The sequence below is a fragment of the Arachis hypogaea genome, chromosome 6 (genome assembly GCF_003086295.3).
Source record: "Arachis hypogaea cultivar Tifrunner chromosome 6, arahy.Tifrunner.gnm2.J5K5, whole genome shotgun sequence".
Taxonomy (NCBI): domain Eukaryota; kingdom Viridiplantae; phylum Streptophyta; class Magnoliopsida; order Fabales; family Fabaceae; genus Arachis; species Arachis hypogaea.
The window spans coordinates 54,376,805-54,384,589 of record NC_092041.1 but is presented as its reverse complement, the minus strand read 5'-3'; the positions used below and the strand labels follow the sequence as shown (position 1 = coordinate 54,384,589).

The window sequence follows — 7,785 nt, the reverse complement described above, 5'->3', positions numbered from 1 at the left end:
TTTGAAGAGGGGAGAATATGGTAGGTGGGGATCTTGTGGGGTCCACAGATCCTGAGATGATCCTGTGGGGTCTACAGATCATGAGGTATCAAGGATTTACATCCCTGCACCAATTAGGCATGTAAAATGCCTTTTCATGCAATTCTGGCATTTAAACGCCGAGGTGATGCATGTTCTGGGCGTTCAACGCCCATGTGCAACATGTTTCTGGCGTTGAATGCCAGTCCCATGCTTGTTTCTGGCGTTCAGTGCCAGCTCTCCTCAGGGTGCATTCCTGGCATTTGAACGCCAGGATGTTGCTTGTTTCTGGCATTCAACGCCAGATCCATGCTCTGTTCTAGCATTGAACGCCAGCCAGATGCTCCTTACTGGCGTTTAAATGCCAGTAAGTCCTTCCTCCAGGGTGTGATTTTTCTTCTGCTGTTTTTTATTCTGTTTTTAATTTTAATGTTTTGTTCGTGACTCCACATGCTCATGAACCTAATAAAACATAAAAGAACAATGAAAATAAAATAAAATTAGATAAATAAAAATTGGGTTGCGTCCCAATAAGCGCTTCTTTAATGTCAATAGCTTGACAGTGGGCTCTCATAGATCCTCACAGGTGATCAGGTCAATGTTGTAGACTCCCAACACCAAACTTAGAGTTTGGATGTGGGGATTCAACACCAAACTTAGAGTTTGGTTGTGGCCTCCCAACACCAAACTTAGAATTTAACTGTGGGGGCTCTGTTTGACTCTGTACTGAGAGAAGCTTTTCATGCTTCCTCTCCATTGTTAAAGAAGGGGATCCTTGAGCCTTAAACACAAGGTAGTCCCCATTCAATTGAAGGACTAATTCTCCTCTGTTAAAATCTATCACAGCTCCTACTGTGGCTAGGAAAGGTCTTCTAAGGATGATGCATTCATCCTCCTCCTTCATAGTGTCTAAGATTATGAAATCAGCAGGGATGTAAAGGCCTTCAACCTTTATCAACACGTCCTCTACCAATCCATAAGCTTGTCTTACTGACTTGTCTACCATTTGTAAGGAGAATAAGGCAGGCTGTACCTCAATGATCCCCAACTTCTCCATTACAGAGAGTGGCATAAGATTTATGCTTGATCCCAGGTCACACAGAGCCTTTTCAAAGGTCATGGTGCCTATGGTACAGGGTATTAAGAATTTTCCAGGATCTTGTTTCTTTTGAGGTAAAGTTTGCTGAACCCATGTATCTAGTTCACCAATGAGCAAGGGAGGTTCACCTTCCAAAGTCTCATTACCAAACAATTTGGCATTCAGCTTTATGATAGCTCCTAGATATTAAGCAACTTGCTCTCCAGTCACATCTTCATCCTCTTCAGAGGAAGAATGGTCTTCAGAGCTCATGAATGGCAAAAAGAGGTTTAATGGAATCTCTATGGTCTCTATATGAGCCTCAGATTCCATTGGTCCTCAATAAGGATCTCTTTCTTGGATGGGAGACATCTCATGAGGTCTTCCTCATTGGGACTCACGTCCTCCCCTTCCTCCTTGCATTCGGCCATATTGACTATATCAATGGCCTTGCACTCTCTCTTTGGATTCTCTTCTGTATTGCTTGGGAGAGTACTAGGAGGAGTTTCAGTGATTTTCTTACTCAGCTGGCCCACTTGTGCCTCCAAATTTCTAATGGAGGACCTTGTTTCACTCATAAAACTTAAAGTGGCCTTAGACAGATCAAGACTAAGTTTGCTAAGTTAGAGGTGCTCTGTTCAGAATTCTCTGTTTGTTGCTGAGAAGATGATGGATAAGGCTTGATATTGCTGAGCCTATTTCTTCCACCATTATTAAAGCCTTGTTGAGGCTTTTTTTGATCCTTCCATGAGAAACTTGGATGATTTCTCCATGATGAATTATAGGTGTTTCCATAAGGTTCACCCATATAATTTACCTCTGCTATTGCAGGGTTCTCAGGATCATAAGCCTCTTCTTCAGAAGATACCTCTTTAGTACTGTTGGATGCATTCTGCCATCCATTCAGACTTTGAGAAATCATGTTGACTTGCTGAGTCAACATTTTGTTCTAAGTCAAAATGGCATTCAGAGCATCAATTTCAAGAACTCCCTTCCTTTGAGGCATCCCATTATTCACGGAATTCCTCTCAGAAGTGTACATGAACTGGTTATTTGTAACCATGTCAATAAGTTTTTGAGCTTCTGCAGGCATTTTCTTTAGGTGAATGGATCCATAGCAAAATGGTCCAATGACATCTTAGAGAACTCAGATAGACCATAATAGAATATATCTATCATGGTCCATTCTGAAAACATGTCAGAAGGACATCTTTTGGTCATCTGTTTGTATCTTTACCAAGCTTCATAGAGGGATTCACCATCTTTTTGTTTGAAGGTCTAAACATCCACTCTAAGCTTGCTCAGCTTTTGAGGAGGAAAGAACTTAGCCAAGAAGGCCGTGGCCAGCTTATTCCAGGAGTCCAGGCTATCTTTAGGTTAAGAGTCCAACCATGTTCTAGCTCTGTCTCTTACAGCAAAAGGGAAAAGCATGAGCCTGTAGACTTTAGGATCTACTCCATTAGTCTTAACAGTCTCACAGATCTGCAAGAACTCAGTTAAAAACTGGTAGGGATCTTCTGATGGAAGTTCATGAAACTTGTAGTTCTGTTGCATTAGAGCAACTAGTTGAGGTTTCAGCTCAAAATTGTTTGCTCCAATGGCAGGAATTGAGATGCTTCTTCCATCAAACTTGGAAGTAGGTGTAGTATAATCACCAAGCATCCTTCTTGAATTATTGTTGTTGGGTTTGGCTGCCATCTCCTTTTCTTGTTCGAAAATTTTAGCAAGGTTGTCTCTAGATTGTTGTAATTTAGCTTCTTTTAGTTTCCTCTTCAGTGTCCTTTCAGGTTCTGGATCAGCTTCAACAAGAATACCTTTTTCCTTGTTCCTGCTCATATGAAAGAGAAGAGAATAAGAAAAAAAGAGAAGAGAAATCCTCTATGTCACAGTAAAGAAGTTCCTTATTGTTAGTAGAAGAAGAAAAGAAATAAAGAAAGGAGAATCCAAACACAAAGGTGAGGATAGGGGCAGTGATTTTAGATGAAGAGAAGCGTCAGTGAATAAATAAATAAATAGAGGAAGATGAGAGAGAGAGAATTCGAAAATTAATTTTGAAAAGCAGTTAATGATTTTCGAAAATTAAAGTTGAGAAATAAAATTAAAATTAAAATTTAAAACAATTAATTAATTAAAGAAAGAATTTTTGAAAAAGAGGGAGATATTTTCAAAAATTAAACAGAGAGAAAAGTTGTTAGGTGGTTTTGAAAAAGATAAGAAACACACAAAAAGTCAAATAGTTAGTTGAAAAAGATTTGAAAATAAAATTTGAAAATATAAGAAGATAAGAAGTTAGAAAAGATATTTTAAAATCAAATTTTTGAAAAAGATATGATATAAAATATAAGATAAAAAGATATGATTAAAAAGATATGGTTAGAGAAGATTTAATTTTTAAAATTAAAATTAATTACTTAACAAACAAGAAACTAAAAGATAAGATTCTAGAATTTAAAGATTGAACTTTTCTTTACAAGAAAGTAATAAACTTCAAATTTTTGAATCAATCATATTAATTGTTAGTGTAATTTTCGAAAATCATGAAATACTAAAAAAAATTTTTGAGAAATAATTTTTTAAAATTTTTGAAAATAGAAAAAAAATGAAAAAGATTTGACTTTTGAAAGAGATTTTGAAAAGATAAAATTTTTAAATTTGAAAATTGGACTTGACTTGTAAGAAACAACTAATTTTTAAATTTTTTTACTAAGTCAACCCAAATTTTTGAAATTTTTTAGAGGAATAAGGAAAAGATATTTTTTATTTTTTTTGAATTTTTAATGATGAGAGAGAAAAACATAAAAATGACCCAAAACATAAAAATTTTGGATCAAAACACAAGATGCATGCAAGAACACTATGAATGTCAAGATGAACACCAAGAACACTTTGAAGATCATGATGAACATCAAGAACATATTTTTGAAAAATTTTTGATGCAAATAAAACAAGCAAGACACCAAACTTAGAAATCTTTAATGCATGGACACTATGAATGCAAAAATACATATGAAAAACAATAAAAGACACAAAACAAGAAAACATCAAGATCAAACAAGAAGACTTACCAAGAACAACTTGAAGATCATGAAGAATACCATGAATGCATGAATTTTTCGAAAAAAAAATGCAAGAACAATATGAATATGCAATTGACACTAAACTTAAAAATTGACTCAAGACTCAAACAAGAAACACAATATATTTTTGGATTTTATGATTTTATTAATCTTTTTTGGATTTTCTTTTAATTTTTTTCGAAAAACATATAGGAAAAATAAAATAAGAAATTCAAAATTTTTAATAAGAATTCCAGGAATCTCTCAATATTAGCCTAAAGCTCCAATCCAAGGGTTGGGCATGGCTTAATAGCCAGCCAGCTTTAGCAGATATAAATCAGGCATGCAACAGCTGATATTTCATCCAACTCTATATACATACCCTTTTATGTTAACAAGTGGAAGCCTCAATCCAATTGAGTTAGACATGGCTTTACAGCCAGCCAAGCTTCAACATGCTTCATGAAACACTAGAATTCATTCTTAAAAAATTTGAATAATTTTTCGAAAATAAAGAAAAAATTTTGAAAAATATTTTTGAAATCTTTTTGAAAAGAAAAAATAAAAAGAAAATTACCTAATCTGAGCAACAAGACGAACCGTCAGTTGTCCACACTCGAACAATCCCTGGCAACAGCGCCAAAAACTTGGTGCACGAAATTGTGATCATCAACAATGGCGCCAAAAACTTGGTAGCGCTCTCAACGTGAATCACACTTAGTCACAACTCCGCACAACTAACCAGCAAGTGCACTGGGTCGTCCAAGTAATACCTTACGTGAGTAAGGGTCGATCCCACGGAGATTGTTGGTATGAAGCAAGCTATGGTCATCTTGTAAATCTCAGTTAGGCGGATAATAAATGTTATGGAGTTTTTGAATATTAAATAAATAAACAGAAAATAAAGATAGAGTTACTCATGTAATTCAATGGTGGGAATTTTAGATAAGTTTGTGGAGGTGCTTGTCCCTGTTGGATCTCTGCTTTCTTATTGTCTTCCTTCTTATTCCTTTCCATGGCAAGCTGTATGTAGGGCATCACCATTGTCAATGGCTACATCCCATCCTCTCAGTGAAAATGGTCCAAATGCTCTGTCACAGCACGGCTAATCATCTGTGCTTCTCGATCATGTTGGAATAGAATCCCTTGATTCTTTTACGTTTGTCATCATGCCCAACAATCGCGAGTTTGAAGCTCGTCACAGTCATTCAATCCCGGAATCCTACTCGGAATACCACAGACAAGGTTTAGACTTTCCGGATTCTCATGAATGCCGCCATCAATTCTAGCTTATACCATGAAGATTCTGATTAAGGAATCCAAGAGATATGCGCCCGATCTAAGGTAGAACGGAATTGGTTTTCAGTCACGCGTTCATAGGTGAGAATGATAATGAGTGTCACGAATCATCACATTCATCATGTTGAAGTGCAACGAATATCTTAGAATAAGAACAAGCGGAATTGAATAGAAAATAGTAATAATTGCGTTGAAACTTGAGGTACAGCAGAGCTCCACACCCTTAATCTATGGTGTGTAGAAACTCCATCGTTGAAAATACATAAGTGATGAAGGTTCAGACATGGCCGAATGGCCAGCCCCCAAACATGATCACAGGATCAAAAATACAATCCAGGATGAAAATACAATAGTAAAAGGTCCTATTTATACCAGACTAGCTACTAGGGTTTACAAAAATAAGTAATTGATGCAGAAATCCACTTCCGGGGCCCACCTGGTGTCTACTTGGGCTGAGCTTGAGCTTTACATGAGCTGAGGCTTCTATTGGAGTTGAATGCCAAGTTGTAACATGTTTTTGTCGTTCAACTCTGGTTCGTGACGTGTTTCTGGCGTTTGACTCCAGAATGCAGCATGAAACTGGCGTTGAGCGCCAGTTTACGTCGTCTAATCACGAATAAAGTATGGACTATGGACTATTATATATTGCTGGAAAGCTCTGGATATCTACTTTCCAACGCCGTTAAGAGCACGCCGTTTGGAGTTCTGGAGCTCTAGAAAATCCATTTTGAGTGCAGGGAGGTCAGAATCCAACAGCATCAGCAGTCCTTTGTCAGCCCTTTATCAGAGTTTTGCTTAGGTCCCTCAATTTCAGCCATAAATTACCTGAAATCATAGAAAAACACACAAACTCATAGTAAAGTCCAGAAATGTGAATTTAGCATAAAAACCAATGAAAACATCCCTAAAAGTAACTATATCCTATTAAAAACTACTTAAAAACAATGCCAAAAAGTGTATAAATTATCCGCTCATCACTACCCATTCTGGCGTTTAACACCCAGAATGCTGCCTGCATGGGCGTTAAATGCCCAGTCTGCTATCCTTACTGGCATTTAAACACTAGTAAGCCTGTCTTCTAGGTTGTGCTATTTTTAATGCTATATTTTATTCCGCTTTAATTCTCCAGCTATTTTTGTGACTCCACATGATCATCAACCTAAAGAAAACATAAACTAACAATGGAAAATGAAAAGAAAAAGTAATTAACATAGATAAATAAGATTGGGTTGCCTCCCAATAAGTGCTTCTTTAATGTCAATAGCTTGACAGTAAGCTCTTATAGAGCTTCACAGATACTCAGAGCTTGATTTTGGCCTCCCAACACCAAACTTAGAGTTTGAATGTGGGGGCTCTGCTTGACTCTGTATGGAGAGAATTGGATGAAGCTTTTCATGATTCTTCTCCATATTTACAGAAGAAGATCCTTGAGCCTTAAATAGAAGGTAGTCCTCATTCAATTGAAGGACTAACTCTCCTCTGTCCACATCAATCACAGCCCTTGCTGTGGCTAGGAAGGGTCTTTCGAGGATGATGGATTCATCCTTATCCTTCCTAATGTCTAGGATTATGAAGTCAGTAGGGATGTAAAGGCATTCAACCTTCACTAAGACATCCTCTACAAGTCCATAAGCATGTTTCATTGATTTGTCTGTCATCTCTAGTGAGATTCTTGCAGCTTGTTGATGAGCGGATAATTTATACGCTTTTTGGCATTGTTTTTAGGTAGTTTTTAGTAAGTTCAAGCTACTTTTAGGGATGTTTTCATTAGTTTTTATGTTAAATTCACATTTCTGGACTTTACTATGAGTTTGTGTGTTTTTCTGTGATTTCAGGTAATTTCTGGCTGAAATTGAGGGACTTGAGCAAAACTCTGAAAAAGGCTGACAAAAGGACTGCTGATGCTGTTGGAATCTGACCTCCCTGCACTCGAAATGGATTTTCTGGAGCTACAGAATTCCAAATGACGCGCTCTGAATGGCGTTGGAAAGTAGACATTCAGAGCTTTCCAGCAATACATAATAGTCCATACTTTATTCGGGAATTGACGATGTAACTTGGTGTTGAACGCCAAGTACATGCTGCTGTCTAGAGTTAAACGCCTGAAAAACATCATGATCCGGAGTTGAACGCCCAAAACACGTTATAACTTGGAGTTCAACTCCAAGAAAAGCCTCAGCTCGTGGATAGATCAAGCTCGGCCCAAGCATACACCAAGTGGGCCCCGGAAGTGGATTTATGCATCAAATACTTACTCATGTAAACCCTAGTAGCTAGTCTAGTATAAATAGGATAAGTTATTATTGTATTAGACATCTTTTGACAGTTTAATCT

The 7,785-nt window shown here is 37.1% G+C and overlaps 1 non-coding gene across 1 annotated transcript; it reads left to right on the top strand.

Annotated features, from left to right (window-relative positions):
- The first annotated feature begins 2,291 nt into the window (after nt 1-2,291).
- On the top strand, nt 2,292-2,395 carry LOC112700418 (small nucleolar RNA R71). Its single transcript, XR_003153326.1, has one exon. It is a non-coding gene; the product is annotated as a small nucleolar RNA R71 (small nucleolar RNA).
- Nucleotides 2,396-7,785: the final 5,390 nt, after the last annotated feature.